This window comes from Gekko japonicus, unplaced genomic scaffold, assembly GCF_001447785.1.
Source record: "Gekko japonicus isolate JY-2015 unplaced genomic scaffold, Gekko_japonicus_V1.1 scaffold691, whole genome shotgun sequence".
In the NCBI taxonomy this organism is placed as follows: domain Eukaryota; kingdom Metazoa; phylum Chordata; class Lepidosauria; order Squamata; family Gekkonidae; genus Gekko; species Gekko japonicus.
In genome coordinates, this window is record NW_015175990.1 from 37,207 (window position 1) to 48,882 (window position 11,676).

Here is an 11,676-nt window from a genome sequence, read left to right on the forward strand (position 1 = left end):
TGCCTATAGGTAAGGGGGAAACATTTTTTATTTGACCCAGGGTTTACTTAGAAGGCTTTATGGCTGAGAGGGGATTTGGACCTGGGTGATTCTAGTCAGGATCCAACCTGTTCTATCCACTTGCATTTGTTTTGACAGCAGACCGTGGCTCCTTTCAAAGAATCCTGGGATATGTAGTTCGGGTGGAGTGCTGAGCAGCCCTCTGTCAGAGATTCCCCCCCCCCCAACGACATTTCCCAGGGTTCCTTGGGGAGGGGTAAGGCAACCGTTAAACCCATCCATCATGCAGATATGGAGATGTGCTCTGTACATTTTATTCCAACAAGCATCGGGTACCTTAAAGCCACGGAACGAAAAAAGATCTCTGCTGGATCAGACCAAAGAGTCCATCCAGTCCAGGGTCTCTTTCTCCCCAGGGGTCAGCCAGTTGCCTCTGGAAAAAACTCACAAATGAGACATGAAAGCAACATCCCTCCCCTGTCACTTGTCTCCAGGGCGATTTTTGGGGCAGGAACGCACAGGAACGGAGTTCCGGCTGGCTCCCAGGTTGGCCACGCCCAGCAGGAACTCATTAGCATAATAGGCCACACCCAACAGCAGAAACTCATTAGGATTGGCTACATTAGGGGTGTGTGGCCTAACATGCAAAGAAGTTCCTGCTACAAAAAAGCTCTGGGTTTTGACAACAAACAAGGTAAACAGAATAAGAAGCAAAAGGTTGGTGTGGCTGGATGACCACACTTCTGGTAAAATGTGGGTGCGGCCTAATATGCTAATGAGTGGTGCTGTCAGGGGTGTGGCCCAATATGCTAATGAGTTTCTGCTATTGGGTGTGGCCTATTATGCTAATGAGTTCCTGCTGGGCTTTTTCTACAAAAAAAGCCCTGATAACCTATCTTTGTATTCCTGCAGTTCAATGGTTTATATTATACGATAGTTCCCGTAGGAAATACTAAAGACATTTTCCTTTTGTATGATTATTATCACAACAAACTGTTATGGTAAAATTATACACAAATTATTATGAGGTTATTATTCATGATTTATCATATAACTGACAAGACTGATAAGATAGGATTAAAATGTTACTATATTATGAGAAAATTGTAGAATGTTGAGTAGGTTGTTATAGTGGTTTCTAAAGTCATGTTACGTAATTTTCCTAAAAATCCAAGAATTTGAATCAAGGACTGCCATTTATACTTGCCAAAAATGCCCTTTATACTATCTTTTGGTAACCTTACCTTTTATTCTTTCCCTTTGCCCTTTTTTAATTCTGTATTCCCTCAAAAGTTCAAAATTTAAAAAAATTAAAAAAGAGAAAGTGGATGCAGGTGGACCCAGAGAAATGGGGCAAAAAGCTGCCCCCACCTCCCTTTGCACTAGCAAGAGCAGGGTGGGAGGGAAATTGGGAGCTCTTTCTCCCCCATCGCAGCACCAAATGAACAAGCGCTTTTAAAAGCGAGTTCCACCAATGTATAGCTGACTGTGGTTGCAAACCCGTGACCCAGCACAGGTCAGGCGGATTTTTGTTGCTCTCCTGTCAGCTGGGCTTCGACAAGCCACTGAGTTTCAACTTCATATTACATGGCAACACCAGGATAAAACATACCAGCCTAATCTTCAGGGCTGTAATAGGGATCACTGAGACAATGTATGTACAGTAAGGCTGCCCGCTGAGTTGAGAAATACCTGGAGATTTGGGGGTTGGAGCCTGAGGAGAGCAGGTTACTGGGAGGGGAGGGACTTCGATATAATGCCGCAGAGTCCACTTCCACAGTGGCTGTTTCCTCCAGGTGAACTGATCTCTGTTGCCTGGAGATCAGTTGTAATAGCGGAAATTCTCCAGCCACCACCCGGAGGTTGGCAACTTTAATGTAAAGCCAACTATGAACATACATTGTTTGTGGGCTCTAATTATTGTTATTCCAGACAAAAGGCGGGGATTCGGCAGGTCCCATAGACAAAAAAAGTCATAAGAACATAAGAGACGCCAATGTTGGATCAGGCCAAAGGCCCATCCAGTCCAACACTCTGTCACACAGTGGCCAGAAATACCAGGTGCCATCAGGAGGTCCACCAGTGGGGCCAGGACATTAGAAGCCCTCCCACTGTTGACCCAAGCACCAAGAAGACAGAGCAGCACTGTTGACCCAAGCACCAAGAAGACAGAGCAGCACTTGCCCCAGAGCCCCTATCTATACCTTGTGGCTAATAGCCACTGAAGGACCTCTGCTCCATATGCTTATCTAATTCCCTTTTGAAGCCGTCCATGCTTGTAGCCGCCACCACTTCCTGTGGCAGTGAATTCCAAGTGTTAATCCAAATACGTGAGGCAATAGCAGGGGAAAGCCTTGGTCTCTCAATGTCCTGTTGTTGGCTGGCCAGAGGAACTGGTTGGCTACTGTGTGAGACAGGAGGCTGGACCAGAGGGACCACTGGGTCTGATGCAGCAGGGCCTGTCTTATGTACTTATCTGTTCAGCACTATCACCCCCAGTGCTCCCTCTAAGGTGTGGAGTCTTGTGAGCAAAAACTCTACTTTGTGAGCCTACTAGCATTAAATTTGTGAGTGAGCGATTTGGCTACTGCATCAGTTTGCTCTGGAGTCCTCCTTCCTGAGCTAAGAGAAAATTGTGTGAGCTGGAGGCTAAAAAACTGTGAGCTAGCTCACACTAACTCAGCTTAGAGGGAACACTGATCACCCCCATATCCCAAAGGGCAAAATCCAAACTCTCTTAACTCTCTTAGCAAAGTAGGCTCGTATTCCTTTTCTGCCCACGCGCCTTGCTAATCGGTGTGATTCCTAGCCACGTTCCATATACATAAAGGTAAAGGTCCGACTCTAGGGTTGCCGTGCTCATCTCCGTTTCAAAGCCGAAGAGCCAGCGCTGTCCGAAGATGTTTCCGTGGTCATGTGGCCGGCATGACTAAACACCAAAGCGCACAGAACGCTGTTCCCTTCCCACCGAAGTGGTACCTATTTATCTACTTGCAATTTCTTGCTTTCGAACTGCTAGGTTGGCAGGAGCTAGGGCCAGAGACGGGAGCTCACTCCGTCATGCGGCACACTCAGGTCTCGAACTGCTGAACTACTGACCTTCCACAGCCTGCAGTTCAGCGTCTTAACCACTTGAGCCACCGCAGCTCCATATACATAGCTTGGTAGAAATGGTTTCTAGTGGCAGCTAATTTTCTGTTACTTGCCTAGATTCAAGTCCAGGAGCAACTAAGAGACCAACAAGATTTTTTTTTTGGGGGGGGGTACACTTTTGACTCTTGAAAGCTTATACTCTCCAAAATCTTGTTGGACTCTCAAGAGCTCCTGCCTGGACTTGAATTTAGCTGTTCTACTGCAGACGAGCACGGCTGCCCTTGGAATTCCAAAACTATCTTCATTATAATTGGCTGCGCCTGTTACAAGAACGGGCATTTGGCAAGAGTTCTCCTGGAGAGGAAGAAGCAGAAACTCCCGAGCCCTGTAAAGTCTGGTACAATTGATTTTCTGCTTCGCATAGCTAATCACAGTCATCCTACTTTAGGGTGGCTGGGGCTAGGAAGAACGTGTTTGTCTGATAGAACTATCGTTTTTGAACTGCTGCCAGTGCCATCCGTTATAAAATAAAGCCTTGCATATGCCTTTGTGAAGTGAAAACCACTGAGTTTTACATGGCATTCTCTCCCCCCCCCCCGTTTTCCCCACACACACACACCACCCATCAAGTTATTAGTGGGCTTTTGAGTCAAGAATCCATTTTAGCACATTGCTCATTACAGGGCTAAGCCTTCGCCAGCAAGTCAGTGGATCGCTCAAAGGTAAATTTTTTCAAAGCTTTGTGGCGTAGTGGTTAACAGTGGCAGACTCTAATCTCAAAGCCAGTGTGGTGTAGTGCAGCATTCTAATCTGGAGAACCGGGTTTGATTCCCCACTCCTCCAGATGCAGCTGCTGGGTGACCTTGGGTCAGTCACGGTTCTCTCAGAGCTGTTTTCTCAAGAGCAGTTCTCTCAGAGCTCTCTCAGCCCCACCAACCCACAGGGGTCTGTTGTGGGGAGAAGAAGGGAAGGAGATTGTAAGCCACTCTGACACTCCAAGTGAAGGGCAGGGTATAAATCCAATCTCCTCCTCCTTCTATTTAAAAAAAACTCCACCAAAGGGGGGATGCATACAGAAGCCTTGATACCACTGCCTAAATGCTCTTCTGCCCTTTCCCAACTGGTTTTTTTTTGGGGGGGGAGGTAACATCCAGGCTAAAGAAGGATTGTGGGAAACTTGGCACACTATTTCATAGTGCTTTGGCTTAACAGAAAGTCATTACGTGGCTTGTGGTTTGGGGGTTGTGCTGGATAATATTGATGTTGACCACAATATTGGTGAGGTCAGACTGAATTCAGAAGGAGAGGATAAGTCAGCAGAAGTAGCAGCATCAGCCCGCGGGGGGGGGGGGGGGCTAACCAAGGGGTGAATAACAAAGAGCGCAGAAGTCAGAGCTTCGCCTTAAGCTAATACAATGAAAAAATCTCCCCCCCCCCTTTGCTCACATGAGATATTTAAAATGTCAGTTAATTATATGTAGCATTATGGGTGAGCAACCACAGAAATACAGTAATGATATTCCTGTCCCCTTTTTTCCTGTATCAGTAGAAAGAGACTGTGTGCAAATCAGCAGCTTCAGTTGGCTCACTTTCTTTTATGCTTGGTATCTTTTTAAATATATATACACACAGTTCATAACTGAGTCATTCTTCATAGATGATGGGTTGACCGTCATTCATTTGTGAGCGTTTTCCCCCCCTCAGTCTGGGACTTTTCAGTCTAGAAAAAAGATGACAAAGGGCAGACGTGATAGAGGTTTATAAAATCTTGCATGGGGTAGAGAAAATGAGAGAGCTTTTTTCCTCGTTTTCCTGTAATACTACCAGTCAGGGGCACCTGATGAAGTCGACGGGAGATAGGTACAGGGCGGTCAAAAGGAAATTCTTCTTTGCTCAACGAGTAATGAAATTGTGGAATCCACAGCCAGGGGATGTGATGATGGTCACAAGCACAGATAGCTTTGAAAGGGGATTAGACAGATTCATGAGGAGACATCTACCAGTGGCTACTAGCCATGGTGAGCTAAGTGAACCTCCGTATCCAGAGGCAGCAAACCCTGTGTACTGAAGTTAGATGGGTCTTGGCCTCTATGCTGTGTAGTCTGACAGGGCAACTGGGTGACTGCTGCGTGAAACAGGATGCTGGACTAGATTTACTACTGATCCAATGCAGCGGGGCTCTTCTGATGTTCTTGTGTTTTTCTTTGTAGCATTCCAGTCTTATTTCACTCACCACATGTTATGTATTGAGACTAAGCCATTCCTCAAGCTGCACCAGGAACGGGGCGAGCTTGCTACTTTATAACAATAGCTCGCCAGGATCCTGGAGCTAACCAATAGATAAGTAGTGTAATGTAAATAGCCTATCACTGGGAGTGGGTGTGTGTTGGGTGTGGTGTTTGCATGCTTTATAAGCAGGGCTCCAGCCCTGCTAGTTGTCCTTGTAGTTTGCTGAAATCACTTAATAAACCAGAGCTGATCACTGCAATGCGTCTAGAACCCAGTATTTAACACCACATTTCACAGTCATCTAGCACAGGGGTCCCCAATCTTTTTTGAGCCTGCGGTCACATTTGAGGAGGAGGAGATTAGATTTATACCCCACTCTTCACTACCCAAAGGAGACTCAGAGTGGCTTACAATCCCTTTCCATTCCCCTCCCCTCCCCACAACAGACACCCTGTGAGGTAGGTGGGGCTGAGAGAGCTTTCCCAAGGACTGCCCTTGAGAGAACAGCTCTGAAAGAACTTACCCAAGGTCACAGAAGTAGCTGCAGCTGGAGGAGTGGGGAATCAAACCTGGTTCTCGCCAGAGGTCATTTCGGGGGGGATCGCAGTTCCCCCGGGTGAGGTACGGGGGGCGGGGCACATGACGAAGCCCCACCCCCTGCTTCCGGCCGCCCCGCTTCCGGCCCTCATTCAGCCAGGAGGAGGCAGGAGAAGAGGGAGGGTAAGTTGCTTCCTCCCTGCCTCTCCCCACCCCTGCCTGCCTGGGGCCAGGGAGGGCCTTTGCGGGGCTTCCTTGCACTCCCGCTGGCCTTGCAGGTCCACCGCCGGGCCCCTCATGGGGCTCGGCAGTGAAGCTGCAAGGCCGGCAGCGGCGGCCGGGACCGTTGGGGGCGGGGTGTGTGGCCTTATGACACACTTCCGGTGATGTCAGGGGGTGTGGCCTTATGACACACTTCCGGTGATGTCAGGGGGTGTGGCATATGCTAATGAGTCGCACTCCTAACCACTACACCAAATTGGCTCTCTTTGGAATTCTGACATGGCATGGTGGGCACAACAACAAATCGGCTGCCACAGGAGGCGGAGCCAGCCACAGAATGCTTGCCACAGCTCAACTTCAGTCACACAGTGTAGATCCTTGTGCTGCAGTGGCAGCTGCCACCAAAGCAACATTTTCAAAAACCTACCAAGCCAATCAGATCTCAAAATAGTCCCATCAGAAGCCTGGAGCAAAAGCACCACCCGACCCCACCCACTTTTTAAAAACACTTGGCGGGCATCAGAAAAGGTGGCAGCAGGCACCACGGCACCCGTGGGCGCCACGCTGGGGACCCACGATCTAGCATATGGAATATCTACGCCCGTCTTATGTTTCAGGTGGGTGGCCATGTTGGCCTACAGTAGAAGAGGAAGATTCCAGTCTAGTAGCACCTTCAAGACCAACAAGATTTGCAGGGTAAGAGCTTCCCAGAGTCAAAGCTCTCTTTTGTCAGATCCCAGATCTTGCCCTTCACATCCCGAGTCTGGCCATGGGCCTGTCTAGTGCAGAACTATCTCTCTTGCCTGGCTGCAGCTCTCCATTAGCGCCTCTCTCCATTCCTGTTGTCAGAGACCCTTTTTAGCAGGGACTCCACCTGTGGTGTATTCGAAAAGGCTTATGTGAATCGGCACATTAACTCTCCATGATAAGCTCGAGCCAGAGGAAGGCTCCTCCGAGCCGACTTGCTATTGGTCGCTCCACAACAGCGACCAATCAGAACTGTACCAGTTCCCTGCGAGGGAAGGACTTTCATTGGACGTTATCCGCACAACCTCATTGGTTGTTTATTGTAAATAGGCGTGGCCATGTTAGCCCGGGAATGTTTAAAAGGAGACTAGCTCCCAATGTTAATCTGTTCTGGTTATGACTTCTTTCAAGCGCTTGTTCGTACCTACAATAAAGCTGATCATTATTGTTGAAATCACTCTCCGGTTCTTTGTTAGCGGCGATCTAACAATTGGCAACGAAGGTGGGATGTTAGAGCGCGTAGGCAGCCCTGCTTAACAATCTCCACGATGGACGAGGACGAGCACAGCACCGTGGGCACTCCAGCGGAGGCACCACCAGCACCGGTGAACGAGCCTGCCAGGATGGCCAATAGCCAGAAGTTCGAGGCATTCGAACCCGCGATGGAAGATTGGGATGCGTACCTTGCACGGTTCGAGTTCCACTTGGAGGCCAACGACATCGAGGCGGAGGCGAAGAAGCGAGCCAGCCTGCTGAGTTCCTGCGGGAAGAGCGTTTTTGACATCGCCAGGTCGTTGGTAGCTCCGGCCGACATTAAGACAGTGTCGTTCCAGGAGCTTACAAAAAAGCTGAAGGCCCATTTCTCCCCGCAGCCATCGGAGATTGTCTGCCGGCATGTTTTCTACAAATGGAACCAGGCAGCAAGCGAGTCAATCGCAGAGTTTGTGGCGGCCCTACAAAAGGCAGCGCGGCCGAGCAATTTTACCAACATTGAGGAGGCCCTCAGAGACTGACTGGTGTGTGGCCTTTGTGATGAGAAGCTGCAGCAGCGTTTGTTTGCACACACAACCCTGATCTGGGGTGTGGCTTACGAGGAGGCTGTCGCAGCAGAGGCGGAAGATAATTCAGCTAAGGAGGTCCGGCAGCGACCAGCGTTACCGGAGCAGCGCATCCATTACCAGTGTCCTGACAGCGAGAGCGTTGATGCGGATGATGACATCAACGTGGTAAAGGCGGGAGAGGACCAGCGGACCCCAATGAAGCCTGTATTGAGTAAGTCGTGTTCCGGATGTGGCGGGAACCACCACACGTCATCGATGAGAGGGGTGATGGAGATCTTTTCGTGACAGCTGGTGCGAAAAACGGTCGATGCGCTTGTCAGGTTTGATGTCAACTCCAAGTTCCTAGGTGCGTCTCCAATGCAATGATACGGCTAGAGACCGGGATGCTGAAAGTTGAAGCCAAGATTACCTTACACTCTATCTTTTATTGGCTAAAGATTAATTTAAATCCGTGTGGCCTAGTGCCCTTGATTCTGACTGATGCCTTTAAATCCGAATGGCTGATTTCTGTTTATCGGAAAATTTCGCTCTTGGGTTATTCTCCACAAGCGCTTTTGGAGATGGGTGGCGATCGAGCTAAGTTAGCAATTAGGCAGAGGATCATGGACACCGAACGCCAATTGGATCTACAGGCGACTCCTACCTTTATAGCGCCAATTAGTAGTAAATTCATCGCAGCACAAGCCCCATATTTAGCCGTGCTGGAGTCACATAAACTTAGGAGGGCATATACTTTGGCTAGATGCTCTGCCTTACCCACTGCAGTCCTCGAGGGCAAATTCAAAAAACTTCCCCGAAAAGAGAGGTTATGTATGTGTGCGTCTGGGGAGATCGAATCCCAGGAACACGTGTTCCTGAGGTGCCCATTATATAACGAGGATCGTACAAAACTAATCGATCCTTTTCTGGCTGGCACTTCAGACCAGGATAAGATAGAAAATTTGTTTTCTAACTTTGAACATAGAGCGCTGCATCAGATTGCGAAATTTTGCCTACTGGTTGTAAAAGCTCACCAGTGTTCTGGTTGTCACTTGGGTTAGGACTGCTTGTTTTTAATTCTATTGCCATTTTTATCATTTTATTTTATTCTTTTAACTGCGTTTTATTGCAGCGTATTCTTAAGCTTGGTTTTAGTGATCAAAATGATTGTACAAATGTTGCCTCTTTTTAACACTGCTGTATTTTCGGTAGTTTTATCATCTGGTTATTGTAATTTATTTTTTTAAGGTTTTATATTGCTGGCTATGCGCTGTAACAATAAAATTCATTCATTCAGGTTTGATGTCATCTGGGAGTTTGCCTCGGTTGCTTGGGATCGCTGTTTCCTCCTGGTGAGGGGTGGTGAAGTCTTGCGTGCTGACCTGCAGACTCTGGCCAAATGGCCTCGCCGCCCACATGCTCGGCACTCGACATCTTTGGCCCAGCACTGGTCACGGTGGTGGTTCCCGCCACATCCGGAACACGACTTACTCAATGCAGACTTCATTGGGGTCTGCTGGTCCGCTCCCGCCTTTACCACGTTGACGTCATCATCCGCATCAACGCTCTCGCTGTCAGGACGCTGGTAATGGGCGCGCTGCTCCTGCTAGAGAGACTTGGAAAGACAAATTAGCTGAGTATGCAATGATGGCAAAACTAACAAGCAGGGCTCTTTTTGTAGAAAAAGCCCAGCAGGAACTCATTAGCACAATAGGCCATACCAAACAGCAAGAACTCATTAGCATATTAGGCCACACCACCATGTTACCAGAAGTGTGCTCATCCAGCCACACCCACCTTTCCCTTCTTATTCTATTTACCTTGTTTGTTGTCAAAACCCAGGGCTTTTTAAACTCCTTTGCATGTTAGGCCACACACCCCTAATGTAGCCAATCCTAATGAGTTTCTGCTATTGGGTGTGGCCTGTTATGCTAATGAGTTCCTGCTGGGCGTGGCCAACTCGGGAGCCAGCCGGAACTCCGTTCCTGTGCGTTCCTGCCCAAAAATAGCCCTGCTAACAAGTTACATAAACAAAGGACCGACTAAAGAATTCCAGGACAAATGGAAAGCTTATTATTCATCTTATGGGCATAATTGAAGAGGGAGATATAAATCATAAAGATCTATGCATAAATGTTATACAAGGCCCAAACTCTTTGATGCAGTTAAATAACTGGGGAAAGGCAGGAGAAAATACTCATTTTTAGTATACATTCAATATTTCTTGTCTAACAAGTTTGTTATCCTTTTCATATAGTTTGTATGATCCAGATTCACAGAGCAAAGTATGATCAGTGTTATATTAAAATCAAATTTAATGCTTGGAAATTATTTTTTATTAATATTCATACTGGAACTATTATATAATTAGTTTTCATCGATAATAAGATTACATATACGGTGTACAGTTGAAAGATTTAAAGAATCTTATTTCTACTTAACTGTTCCTCATATTTCTTTGTTGATGATGCTGTAATTACTATGCTAAAACTGTAAAAGGGGAATTGAGAAATGAAGTACCTTAGTACTTATTTTATTTGTGTAATGTACTACATATAATATGAATGTCCTTGATTAATGTAAATATTCCTATATAATTACTTTCATTTCTATTCCCTATTTATCCCTTTTTTCTGTACCCTTATTACTTTTTAAAATAAAAAATACATTATAAAAATAAAAGCCTTCTGCATTAAAGTCAAGCACCAGCTGGTATCCACGCTGTTTGTATAGATGTCACATGTACAGGAGAACGTGCTCTTTTTCATGCAGTTCCTCTGCTAGACAAAGGTAATTGTTACCTTTGTAATTTTAACATTCGCTCCTGGGTATTGAAAGGATTAATTCCTTGTATTTGCAAAGTGCTTAAGGATCCCGCCAGGGAAAACACCAGAAGTACAATTAAAAGGAAAGCACATCATCATACCCTGGCACAGAAAGACCACATATGATTGATAGGTTGCTGTATTTTTGAATGAAACATTGGGCTGCCTCCTACCTTGACGTGATTACGGATTTTGCTTGTTTACATCAACTCTGCTTTTAGCCTGCGCATTTAATTTCCAGCATCAGAATTTCCATTCTGCCTGTGATCCAACGGATGGAGCACACGGCACACGGGCCAAAGAAGCAGCAGGCCAAACCATTTTGAGCAGTACACAGGCTGCCTCTCTGCCCAAAGAAATGGAGCGAGGCCTTGAGGTCTGATGGTGCCCTTGGGGCACAGCAGGTTCCCAGGGCATTTGGACAACCCTTGCATCTTCCTCCTCCGCCTTATGTTTGTTGACACAGGAAAATCTTCACAGATGAACACATGAAGCTGCCTTATACTGAATCAGACCCTTGGTTCATCAAGGTCAGTATTGTCTACTCAGACTGGCAGCGGCTCTCCAGGGTCTCAGGCTGAGGTCTTCCAAATCACCTCCTGCCTGGTCCTTTTAACTGGAAATGCCAGGGTTTGAACCTGGGATCTTCTGCACGCAAAGCAGATTCTCTACCAGTGAGCCACGGTCCCTCCCCGAATAGACACTGCAGCAGGTTGGTTGGCACTTGGGCCTAAAAAGATGCCTGTACTTGAGTTAGAAGAGACCCAGGTTTGGATTCCCATGCAGCCCTAACTCATTCTCTTTCAGCCTGGCCCACTTCCCAGGGTTGTTGTGGCAATAAAATGAGGGGGGGGCCACATATGTTCCTCTTTCTAAGAGGAAGAGGAGATGAATATAGTTAGATAAATTCAAACCTCCATGCAGCCACAAACCCGTTTTTTGTCCAATAATCCTATCTTAGATACCGCCCCCCCCCCCCCCGG